The sequence below is a fragment of the Pan paniscus genome, chromosome 7 (genome assembly GCF_029289425.2).
Source record: "Pan paniscus chromosome 7, NHGRI_mPanPan1-v2.0_pri, whole genome shotgun sequence".
NCBI lineage: Eukaryota > Metazoa > Chordata > Mammalia > Primates > Hominidae > Pan > Pan paniscus.
Window position 1 is genome coordinate 94,954,599 of NC_073256.2, and position 13,616 is coordinate 94,968,214.

The following is a 13,616-nucleotide window of genomic DNA, read 5'->3' on the forward strand; positions in this document are numbered from 1 at the left end:
TCAGTACCTGTCTGTGTGAACTACAGGATCAGGCTAGAAAACATAGGGAGGAAGTCCAGGTCATCTAAAACAGCAAGAGGCCAATTTCAAACTTTGTCAGCATTCTACTAAAGTGATGAGAATGACTTACTGGGCAAAGCTCAGCATTCCCATCTTGCTGAACATAGAAGAACTGACTTCCAAGCACATTTTTCTGAGTCATTTTGTAAAGGTATACTTAGCTGAATTGAGATGCCTCATTCAGTGGATATCTTCACTTTTGAGTCAAGATTGTGGGTTCCAATAAGCACAACATTTGCCAGGTAGAACTGACCACAGTGACCACCTCATACTCTCACCAGGATAGTAAACCTGATCCATAAACAGCCAAAGATCTTATGCCTTATTCATAAACTGCCAAAGCTGTTTACATGTCATGCTAACTAGATTAAGAGTTCTTTGAAGGCAGAGACAATCTCTTAATTTTTTGGTAGTAAAATGTGCACAAAGTGAAATTTACCATTGTAATCATTCTTAAGTGTACATTTCTGTGGCACTAAGTGCTTTCACATTGTTGTGCAACCATCAACAACCATCTCCAGAACTTGTTTTATCTTGCAAAACTGAAACTCTTTGTCCATTAAACATTAACTCCCATTCTCTCTTCCCACTATTCCCTGGCAACCCCTATTCAACTTTATGCCTTTATGATTTTGACTGCTTTAGGCACCTCATATAAGTGGAATCATACAGGCTTGGTTTTGCTCTTATTTTGTTTTGTATCCTTTACTTAATCAAGAACAATGACTTTTCTTTAAGAGACACTCAAAAAATATTTGTTGGTATAAACCATTTGGGTATTTGGGTTCTGCATGGAAAAGTCCTCAGTTCCAAAGTGCAAAATTGCATGTTCTTAAATGGGATACATGGGAAACATTGAGAAATCACACAAGCTTGAAGGGGAAGAAAAAAATAAAAAAGGACACCCAAAACTTACTGGATTCCATAGGGAACTGAGTCGAGTAATGTATGAATATATAATAATTAGTTAATCAAGTCATTAAATACCAATATTTATAGAATTCTTTTGTCAAATAACTTGTCTACCATTTACAGTACCAAGTCTGCACACTGCATTGTTCACGTCCCAATAAATTGTTTATGTGCCCATTGGTGTCTCTCTTGCCATTACCAATGAGAACTCCTTCCACCGGCACTGAAATTACACATATCATCCAAAATTCCATCAGACCTTAAAGGAAACTGTACATAATGAAGGTTTATTGCTCCTTTGCGGTTCCTTTAGCTAGAATTTGTTAAACTTAATCTGTTATATAATAAAATGTCAGGTAGTCATAAGTATTTTGAATATAAATTAAACCATGATTGAGGGGTTTAAACAAAGATACTATTTCAAAAAGTTTACCAAGGGGAAAGACTTTACTCTGGGAGGTGACCTGTGAGAATAAATCTGAATGAGGTGAGGAGAGTCACCCTGGTGAACTGGTAGGAGTCTATTTCAGTCAGAAGGAACAGAAATTTGAAAGGTCCTGAGACAGGAACATACTTAGAACCTTCCTGGAAAGAAGGCAAGTGAGCTAGAGCAAAGTGATGATGGGAGGGGAAATAGCAGAAGATTGGGATCAAAAAGGTTGTAGGAAAGCATATTATATTATATTATATTATATTATATTATATTATATTAGCTTTTCAGGCATGACATTCATGATGTGTGAATTGGGATGTTATTGGAGAGTTAAAGAATAGGAGCCACATGATCTGATTATTTACCTGCCATGGTTGCCTTGCAGGGGTCAAGACTAGACACAGAGAGACCAGTGAGAAAAGGAATTCAGTTTGGTCTGAGTTGAGGATATTGGAAATGGTAAGCAGTGGTGAGACAAAGGATATATTCTGACAGTGATGCATATGCAATTTCACTGGAAACGAGTGCTGAGGAAGAGAGAGGAATTTAGAATGACTACTTTGATTCTCCCTGCGCAGCTCAATCAATTATAGTAAAATTTACTGCATTGGAGAAAATAGGGGCAGAAGGAGGATCGGAAATTTGCGGATGGGAATCAAGAAGTCAGTTTTGGACATGTCAAGATAGAGATTCCTATCTACATCTAAGTGGAGAAGTAGAGTAGGAAGGAAGTTGACATAGCATAGAAGTCAAGAGAAAGGTCAAACTAGAGATACATATTTGCCAGTCATCATCACATAAATAGTATTTAAAGCTAAGGATCCAATTTTAGACTGCCCCTGTCCCTCATTGGGGTCAGTGCTTGTGCCTGCCCTTGGGGGACCTGAGTGCACACTTTCCCAGCCCAGCCCCATCTGACATCACCTCCCTCACCATGGAGGCAGAATATGAGATCAGGACAGCTGAGTGTTCCATGGCCCAACCCAACACATGAAATGTCCTAGTACTTCTCCTGGTTAAAAAAGGTCAAGCATAAACCCGACTACTACTGTCAAACCTGTCTCCCACCTGAAAGCATCAGCTGTTATCCTGGAGGCCAACCCACATAGCCCATTACAATATCTGCTGACACAAATGCACAGTGCTCAGAAAGGAGACAAGCTTTGCATGACCTCTGCCACTAGCATTCACCCATGCCACCCCAGCTACTCAAGAAGCCTTGTACCTATTCACCCATTGATATGGTTTGCATCTGTGTCCCTGACCAAATCTCATGTCAAATTGTAATTCTCAATGTTGGAGGTGGGGCCTGGTGGGAAGGGATTGGATCATGGGGGTGGATTCTCCTCCCAGACTCTCGTATCCATCCTTCATACTCTATGTGCATGAGTTCAATTACCCTGATTTTTAGATCCCACAAATAAAGGAGAACATGCAAAGTTTTTCTTTCTGTGCCTGGCTCATTTCACTTAACATAAAATCTCCAGTTTCATTTATATTTTTTGTAAATGACAGGCTTTCATTCTTTTGTATGGCTGAATAGTACTCCATTGCGTATATGTATCAGTACTACATTTTCTTTATCCATTCATCTGTTCATGGACACTTAGGTTGATTCCAAATCTTAGCTATTGTGAATAGTGCTACAACAAAACATAGAAGTGTAGATATCTTTTCAACATACTGATTTCCTTTCTTTTTGTTATATCCCCAGCAGTGGGATTGCTGGATCATATGGCATCCCTAGTTAGTTTTCTCAGAAACCTCCAAACTGTTCTCCATAGAATTTACATTTCCAGCAATAGTGCACAAGGGTTCCCTTTTCTCCACATCCTCTCCAGCATTTGTTATTTTCTGTCTTTTGGATATAAGCCATTTTAACTGGGGTGAGATAATATCTCATTGTAGTTTTTATTTGCATATATCTGATGATCAAGGATGTTGAGCACCTTTTCATATGCCTGTTTACCATTTGTATGTCATCTTTTGGAAAATGTCTATTCAAATCTTTTGCCCTTTTTTGATCAGATTATTAGAATTTTTTTATAGGGTTCTTATTTAGCTCCTTATGTATTCTGGTTATTATTCCCTTATCAGATGGGTAGTTTGCAAATATTTTCTCCCATTCTGTGGGTTGCCTGTTCACCTTGTTGATTGTATCCTTTCCTGTGCAGAAGCTTTTTAACTTGATATAATCCCATTTGTACATTTTTGCTTTGAGGTGTTGCTCAAAAATTTTATATTTTGGGGTATTTTTGTCTCCAGGGTGTTGCTCAAAAAAATTTTGTCCAGATCAATGTCCTGCAGATTTTCCCCAATGTTGTATTTTAGTAGTTTCATGGCTTGAGGTCTTAGATTTAAATCTTTAATCCATTTTGATTTGATTTTGTGTATAGTGAGAGATAGGGGCCTAGTTTCATTCATATATATATGAATATCCAGTTTTCTCAGCACCATTTATTGAAGAGATTGTCTCTTCCTCCATGTATATGTTTGGCACCTTTGTGAAAATGAGTTCACATAATTGTGTAGGTTTATTTCTGGGCTCTCTATTCTGTTCCATTGGTCTATGTGTCTGTTTTTATGCCAGTACCATGCCATTTTCGTTACTATAGTTCTATAGTATAACTTGAAGTCAGGTAACGTGATTCCTTCAGTTTTGTTCTTTTTTCCTAGGATAGTTTTGGCTATTCTGGGTCTTTTGCGGTTCCATATAAATTTTAGGATCTTTTTTCTCTTTCTGTGAAGAACGTAATTGGTATTTTGATAGGAGTTGCATTCAATCTGTGGGTTGCCTTTGGTAGTATGGACATTTTAACAATATCAATTCTTCCAATCCATGAACATGGATTTTTTTTCCATTTTTTGGTGTCCTCGTCAATTTCTTTCATCAGTGTTTTATAATTTTAATCATAGTGATCTTTTATTTCTTTGGTTAATTCCTGGGTATTTAATTTTATCTGTGGCAATTGTAAATGGAATTACCTGTTTATTTCTTTTTCACATTGCTCACTGTTGGCATGTAGAAATGCTACTGATTTCTGCATGCTGATTTTGTATCTTGCAAATTTATTGAATTTATTAATTCTAATAGCTTCCTTGTGCAGTTTTTAGGGTTTTCCAAACATAAGATCATATCATACATGAACAAGTATAATTTGACTTCTTCCATTCCAATTTGGATGCCCTTTATTTCTTTCTCTTTCCTGATTGCTCAAGCTAGAACTTCAATATTATTATATGTTGAATAACAATGGTGAAAATGAGCAACCTTGTCATGTTTCAGATCTTAGAAAAAAGGATTTTAGTTTTTCCCCATTCGGTATTATACTAGCTGTAGGTCTGCCATATATGGCTTTTATTATGTTGAGGTAAGTCCTTTCTATCCCCAGTTATTTTAGGGTTTTTATCATGAAGGAATGTTGAATTTTATCCAACAGTTTCTCAGCATCAATTGAAATGATTATATAGTTTTTAATCCTTTATTCTGCTATCCTATATTCCTATGTTATAATGTATCAATGGAATGTTGATTTATTTGCACATGTTAAACTACTCGTACATCCTTGGGATAAACCCCATGTAATCATGATGAATGATTTTTTAATGTATTGTTCAACTAGTTTGCCAGTATTTTGTTGAGGACATTTGCATCAACATTCATCAGATATATTGGCCTGCATTTTTCTTATGTGTCCTTGTTGCATTTAATATTAGGGAAATACCAGCCTCATAGAATGAGTTTAGAAGTATTCCCTCCACCTGTATGTTAAGGAATATTTTGAGTAGGATTGGTAATAGTTATTCATTAAATGTTTGGTTGGATTCAGCAGTGAAGCCTTGGCGGTCCCAGCTTTTCCTTACTGGGAGACTTTTTATTATGGCTTCAGTCTTGTTACTTATTTTTGTCTGTTCAGGTCTTGGAATTCTTCATGGTTCAATTTTGGTAGGTCGTATGTGTTTAGGAATTTGTCTGTTTCTTCTGGATTTAAATTTATTGGCATATAGTTACCCAGAGTAGCCACTAATGATCCTTCAAATTTTTGCAGTATTTGTTGTAATGTCTCCTTTTTTTCTGATTTTATTTCTGATTGTATTTATTTGAATCTTTTCTCTTTTTTTGTTAGTTACTCTGGCTAAGGGTTTGTCAATTTTGCTTAACTTAAAAAAAACTTTTTACTAAAAATACAATAATGTCATCTGCAAACGGAGACAATTTGACTTCCTCTTTTCCTAATTGACTACACTTTCTTTCTTTCTCTTGCCTGATTGCCCTGGTCAGAATTTCCAATACTATGTTGAATAGGAATGGTGAGAGAGGGCATCCTTGTCTTGTGCCGGTTTTCAAAGGGAATGCTTCCAGTTTTTGCCCATTCAGTATGATATTGGCTGTGGGTTTGTCATAAATAGCTTTTATTATCTTGAGATATGTTCCAACAATACCTAGTATATTGAGAGTTTTTAGCATGAAGCGCTGTTGAATTTTGTCGAAGGCCTTTTAGGCATCTATTGAGATGTGGTTTTTGTCATTGGTTCTGTTTATGTGATGGATTACGTTTATTGATTTCCATATGTTTAACCAACCTTGCATCCCAGGGATGAAGCCTACCTGATCATGATCGATAAGCTTTTTGATGTGCTGCTGGATTCGGTTTGCCAGTATTTTATTGAGGATATGTATCGATGTTCATCAGGGATATTGGTCTAAAATTCTCTCTTTTTTGTTGTGTCTCTGCCAGGCTTTGGTATCAGGATGATGCTGGCCTCATAAAATGAGTTAAGGAGGACTCCCTCTTTTTCTATTGACTGGAATAGTTTCAGAAAGAATAGTACCAGCTCCTCTTTGTACGTGTGGTAGAATTCAGCTGTGAATCCGTCTGGTCCTGGACTTTTTTTGGTTGGTAGGCTATCAATTATTGCCTCAATTTCAGAACTTGTTATTGGTCTATTTAGAGATTTGACTTCTTCCTGGTTTAGTCTTGGGAGGGTGTATGTGTCCAGGAATTTATCCATTTCTTCTAGATTTTCTAATTTATTTGTGTAGAGGTGTTTATAGTATTCTCTGATGGTAGTTTGTATTTCTGTGGGATCAGTGGTGATATCCCCTGTATCATTTTTTATTGTGTCTATTTGATTTTTCTCTCTTTTCTTATTAGTCTTTTTAGCGGTCTACCTATTTTGTTGATCTTTTCAAAAAACCAGCTCCTGGCTCCTCTGCCCAGCCACCACCCCATCTGGGAGGTGTACTCAACAGCTCATTGAGAACGGGCCATGAAGACAATGGCGGTTTTGTGGAATAGAAAGGGGGGAAAGGTGGGGAAAAGATTGAGAAATCGGATGGTTGCTGTGTCTGTGTAGAAAGAGGTAGACATGGGAGACTTTTCATTTTGTTCTGTACTAAGAAAAATTCTTCTGCCTTGGGATCCTGTTGATCTGTGACCTTACCCCCAACCCTGTGCTCTCTGAAACATGTGCTGCATCCACTCAGGGTTGAATGGATTAAGGGCGGTGCAAGATGTGCTTTGTTAAACAGATGCTTGAAGGCAGCATGTTCCTTAAGAGTCATCACCACTCCTTAATCTCAAGTACCCAGGGACACAAACACTGCGGAAGGCCGCAGGGTCCTCTGCCTAGGAAAACCAGAGAACTTTGTTCACTTGTTTATCTGCTGACCTTCCCTCCACTATTGTCCTGTGACCCTGCCAAATCCCCCTCTGCGAGAAACACCCAAGAATGATCAATAAAAAAGAAAAAAAAAAAAAAAAACCAGCTCCTGGATTCACTGATTTTTTGAAGGGATTTTGTGTCTCTATTTCCTTCAGTTCTGCTCTGATCTTAGTTATTTCTTGTCTTCTGCTAGCTTTTGAACTTGTTTGCTCTTGCTTCTCTAGTTCTTTTAATTGTGATGTTAGGGTGTCAAATTTAGATCTTTCCTGCTTTCTCTTGTGGGCATTTAGTGCTATAAATTTCCCTCTACATACTGCTTTAAGTGTGTCCCGGAGATTCTGGTACGTGTGTCTTTGTTATCATTGGTTTCAAAGAATATCTTTATTTCTGCCTTTATTTCATTATTTACCCCGTAGTCATTCAGGAGCAGGTTGTTCACTTTCCATGTAGTTTTGTGGTTTTGAGTGAGTTTCTTAATCCTGAGTTCTAATTTGATTGCACTGTGGTCTGAGAGACAGATTGTTATGATTTCTGTTCATTTACATTTGCTGAGGAGTGTTTTACTTCAAATTATGTGCCCAATTTTAGAATAAGTGTGATGTGGTGCTGAGAAGACTGTATATTCTGTTGATTTGGGGTGAAGAGTTTTGTAGATGTCTATTAGGTCCGCTTGGTCCAATCTCCTTAAGCTGATAAGCAACTTCAGCAAAGTCTCAGGATACAAAATCAACGTGCAAAAATCACAAGCATTCCTATATGCCAACAACAGACAAACAGGGAGCCAAATCATGTGGGAACTCCCATTCACAATTGCTACAAAGAGAATAAAATACCTAGGAATCCAACTTACAAGGGATGTGAAGGACCTCTTCAAGGAGAACGACAAACCACTGCTCAACAAAATAAAACAGGATACAAACAAATGAAAGAACATTCCATGCTCATGGATAGGAAGAATTAATATCATGAAAATGGCCATACTGCCCAAAGTAATTTGTAGATTCAGTGCTATCCCCATCAATCTACAACTGACTTTCTTCACAGAATTGGAAAAAAACTGCTTCAAATTTCATATGGAAACAAAAAAGAGCCCGCATAGCCAAGACAATCCTAATAAAAAAAAACAAAGCTGGAGGCATCATGCTACCTGACTTCAAATTATCTACAAGGCTACACTAACCAAAACAGCATAGTACTGGTACCAAAACAGAGACATAGACCAATGGAACAGAATAGAGGCCTCAGAAATAACACCACACATCTACTACCTTCTGATCTTTGACAAATCTGACAAAAACAAGCAATGGGGAAAGGATCCCCTATTTAATAAATGTTGCCTGGAAAACTGGCTAGCCATATGTAGAAAGCTGATACTGGATCCCTTCCTTACACCTTATACAAAAATTAATTCAAGATGGATTAAAGACTTAAATGTAATACCTAAAACCATAAAAACCCTAGAAGAAAACTTAGGCAATACCATTCAGAACATAGGCATGGGCAAAGACTTCATGACTAAAACACAAAAAGCAATGGCAACAAAAGCCAAAATTGACAAATGGGATCTAATTAAACTAAAGAGCTTCTGCACAGCAAAAGAAACTATCATCAGAGTGAACAGGCAACACACAGAATGGAAGAAAATTTTTGCAATCTATCCATCTGACAAAGGGCTAATATCCAGAATCTACAAAGAACTTAAACAAATTTACAAGAAAAAAACAAACAACTCCATCAAAAAAGGATATGAACAAACACTTCTCAAAAGAAGACATTTATGCAACCAACAAACATCTGAAAAAATGCTCGTTATCACTGGTCATCCAAGAAATGCAAATCAAAACCACAATGAGATACCATCTCACACCAGTTAGAATAGCAATCATTAAAAAGTCAGGAAACAACAGATGCTGGAAAGGATGTGAAGAAATAGGAATGCTTTTACACTGTTGGTGGGAGTGTAAATTAGTTCATCGAATGTGGAAGACAGTGTGGCAATTCCTCAAGGATCTAGAACTAGAAATACCATTTGTCCCCATGATCCCATTACTGGGTATATGCCCAAAGGATTATAAATTATGCTACTATAAAGACACATGCACACGTATGTTTATTGTGGCACTATTCACAATAGCAAAGACTTGGAACCAACCCAAATGTCCATCAATAATACACTGGATAAAGAAAATGTGGCACATATACACATGGAATACTACGCAGCCATAAAAAAGGATGAGTTTCATGTCCTTTGCAGTGGCATGGATGAAGCTAGAAACCATCATTCTCAGCAAACTATCACAAGCACAGAAAACTAGACACTGCATGCTATCACTCATAAGTGGGAGTTGAACAATGAGAACTCATGAACACAGGGAGGGGAACATCACACATCAGGGCCTGTCAGGGTTGGAGGGCTGGGGGATGAATAGCATAAGGAGAAATACCTAATGTAAATGATGAGTTGATGGGTGCAGCAAACAAACATGGCACATGAATGCCTTTGTAACAAACCTGCACATTGTGCACATGTACCCCAGAAATAAAAGTATAAAAATAAATAAAAATAAAAATACTAAACTTAATAAAAATAAAATAAAATAAAAAACTTTTTACTTCATTAATCTTTTGTATTATTTTCTTCATTTCAAATTCATTTATATATGATCTGACATTTATTATTTCTTTTCTTCTCATTTTGGGTTTGGTTTGCTCTTGATTAATTCTTCAAAATGATTCATAGATTGTTTATTTGAAGTTTTTCCTTTTTCTTGATGAAGGTACCGATAGCTGTAAATCTCTCTCATTTTAGTATTAGGATTGTATTTTGCTGTATTTCATAGTTTTTGGTACAGTATGTTTCCATTGTCATGTTTTTCAAGAAATTTTTCAATTTCTTTCATACATTCTTTATCAAGACACTGGTCAGTTAGAAGCATATTGCTTAATTTCCATGTATTTGTATAGTTTCCAAAATTCCTTTTGAATTAATTTTTAGTTTTTTTTCCATTGTGGTCAGAGAAGATACTTGATATTTTCAATTTTTTTTGAATGTTTTAAGACTTGTTTTGTGACCTAACTGATAGAGTTTGGCTCTGTGTCCCCACCCAAATCTCATTTGAAACGTTAATTCTCATATCAGGGGACATACCTGGTGGGAGATGATTGGATCATAGGGGTGTTTCTTCCATGCTGTTCTTGTGATAGTGAGTGAGTTTTCACAAAAGTTGATGGTTTTAAAGTGTGGAATTCTCTGTCTCTCTCTGTCTGTCTCTCTCTCTCCTGTCACCATGTAAGACATGCTTTGCTTCCTCTTCACTTTCCACCATGATTATAAGCTCCTGAGGCCTTCCCAGCCATGTGGACTTGTAAGTCAATTAAACCTTTTTTCTTCATAAATTACCCAGTCTCAGATAATTCTTTATAGCAGTGTGAAAACAGACTAACACACTAACATATGGTCTATCCTTGAGAATGATCCTTGTGTTGAAGAGAAGAATGTATATTTTGCAGCTGTTGGATAAAATGTTCTGCAAATATTTATTAGGTCCATTTGATCTATAGTGTAGATTTCATCTGAAGTTTCCTTGTTGGTTTTCTGTTTGGAAGATCTGTCCAATGCTGAAAATGGGACATTGAAGTCTCCAGCTATTATTGTATTGGGGCCATTTCTCTCTCTAGCTCTAATAATATTTCATTTATATATCTGGGTGCTCCAATGTTGGGTGCATATAAATTTAAAATTATTATATTGTCTTGCTGAATTGATCCTCTAATCACTATAAAATGACCTTCTTTGTCTCTTCTTATATTTTTTTGTCTTGAAATCTATTTTGTCTGATATAAGAATAGCTACTCCTGCTCTTTTTTGGTTTCCATTGGAATATTTTCTTCTATCCTGTTTGTTTTCAGTCTGCACGTGTCTTTACAGATGAAGTGTGTTTCTTGTAGGTAATAGATCAATGGGTCTTATGTTTTCATCCATTCAGCCACTGTATGTATTTTGATTGGAGGTTTTAGACCATTTACATTCATTATTATTATGGATAAGTAAGGACTTACTCTGCCATTTTGTTATTTGTTTTCTGGTGGTTTTGTCGTCTTCTCTTCTTTCTTCCTCTCTTTGCTGTCTTCCTTTAGTAAAGGTGATTTTCTCTGGTACTATGGTTTAGTTTCTTTTCATTTTTTTGTATATCTATTTGCTTTCTGGTTTGAAGTTACCATGAGACTCGCAAATACTATCTTATAACCCATTATTTTAACCTGACAAGAACTTAACACTGCTTGCATAAAAAACAACAAAAAGAACCAAACAACCAAATAGGAAACTAAGAAAAATTCTATGGCTTCTTTATCCCCCAACTTTCTGATTTTTGTTTGTTTCTATTTTTGTCTTATTGTACTGTCTATATCTTGGAAAGTTGTTATAGTAATTAGTTTGGATTGGTTCACTGTTTAGTCTTTCTACTTAGGATGAGTAGCTTACACACCATAGTCGCAGTGTTATAATATTCTGTGTTTTTCTGTTTACTTACTATTAACAGTGAGTTTTGTACTTTCAGGTGATTACTTATTGCTCATTTTAACATCCTTTTCTTTCTGAGTGAAGCACTCCCTTCAGCATTTCCTGTAGGACATATCTGGCATTGGTGAAATTCCTCAGCTTTTGTTTGTCTGGGAAAGAATTTGTTTCTCCTTTGTGTTTGAAGGATAATTTTGCCAGATATATTATTATTGGGTAAAAGGTTTTCTTCATTCAGCACTTTAAATATGTCATGACACTCTCTCCTGGCCTGTAAGGTTTCCACTGAAAAGTCTGCTGCCAAACATATTGGAGCGCCATTGTATGTTACTTGTTTCTTTTATCTCTCTGCTTCTAGTATCCTTGATATTTAGAAGTCTGATTATTCCATGTCTTGAGGTAGTCTTCTTTGGGTTAAATCTGCTTGGTGTTCTCTAACCTTCTTGTATTTGGATATTGACATCTTTCTCTAGGTTTGGGAAGTTCTCTGTTATTATCCCTTTGAATAAACTTTCTATCCCTATGTCTTTATTTGCCTGCTTTTTAAGGCCAATAATTCTTATATTTGCCCTATTGAGGCTATTTTCTAGATCCTGTAGAAATTCTTCATTGTTTTTTATTTTCCCCTCTGTGTATTTTCAAATAGCCGGTCTTCAAGCTCACTAATTCTTTCCTCTGCTTAATCAATTACACTATTAAAAGGTTTTGATGCATTCTTCCGTATGCAATTGTATTTTTCAAGTACAGAATTTCTGCTTAATGCTTTTTGATTATCTTCATCTCTTTGTTAAATTTATCTGATAGAATTCTGAATTCCTTCTCTGTGTTATCTTGAATTTCTTTGAGTTTCTTCGCCACTGCTATTTTGAATTTTCTGTCTGAATGATCACTTTGAATTTTCTGTCTGAATGATCATTTACCTCTGTTTCTCCGGGATTGGTTCCTGGTGTCTTATTTAGTTCATTTCATGAGGTCATGTTTTCCTGAATGATGTTGATGCTACTAGATGTTCTTCGGTGTCTGGGCATTAAGTTAGGTATTTATTGTATTCTTCACTGTCTGGGATTGTTTATAGCAGTCCTTCTTGGGAAGGCTTTCTAGATATTTGAAACAGCCTGGGTGTTGTGATCTAAGTTGTGTGTACTTTGAGGGGCAACCCAAGCCCAGTAACACCATGTTTCTTGCAGACCAATAGAGGTACCACTTCAATGGTCTTGGACAGATCCCAGAGAATTCTCTGGACAACCAGGTAAAGAGCGTTACTTTCTCCCAAACCAGTGGAGTTTCTCTCTCTGCTCTGAGCCACCAAAAGCTGGGGGTGGTGTGACACAAGAACTCCTGTGGCTACTACCACAATAAATGCACTAGGTCAGATCTGAAGGCTGCACAGCACTGGGTCTCACCCAAGGCCTGCTGTAACCACTCCCTAGCTACTGCCTATGTTCACTAAAGGCCCTGGAGCTCTACAATCAGCATGTGGTAAAACCAGCCAGGTCTGTGTCCTTCCCTTCAGGGTGGTGAGCTCCCTCAGTCCTGTATGTGTCCAGGGGTGCTGTCTAGGAGTCAGAAACTAGAGTCAAAAACCTTAGAAGTCTACCTGGTGTTCTATTGTACTGTGGCTGAGCTGGCACTCAAATCACAAGATGCAGTCCTTCCCGCTCTTCCCACCCCTTTTCAAAGACAGAGAAGCCTCACTCACAGCCACTGACACTACAGGCCACGGAGAGTTCTGCCAGCTCACCACCAGTATTTCCTTAAGGCCCAAGTTCTCTTAAGTCTGCCTGTGATAAATGCTGCCTGGCCTGGGACTCACCCTTAAGAGGAGTGGGTTCCCCTCTGGCCCAGGGCAGGTCCAGAGATGCTATCCAAGAATCAAGTCCTGAAACCGGGGGCTCCAAGAACCTGCTTGGTGCTCTACTCCCCTGTGGCCATGCTGGTACTTGAAGCTAGCAAATCTCAGAGGCTTACCCAAGCCCCTCAACGTAGTATCTGGGTATTGTTGCTGTTTGTGCAAGGACTAAGTTC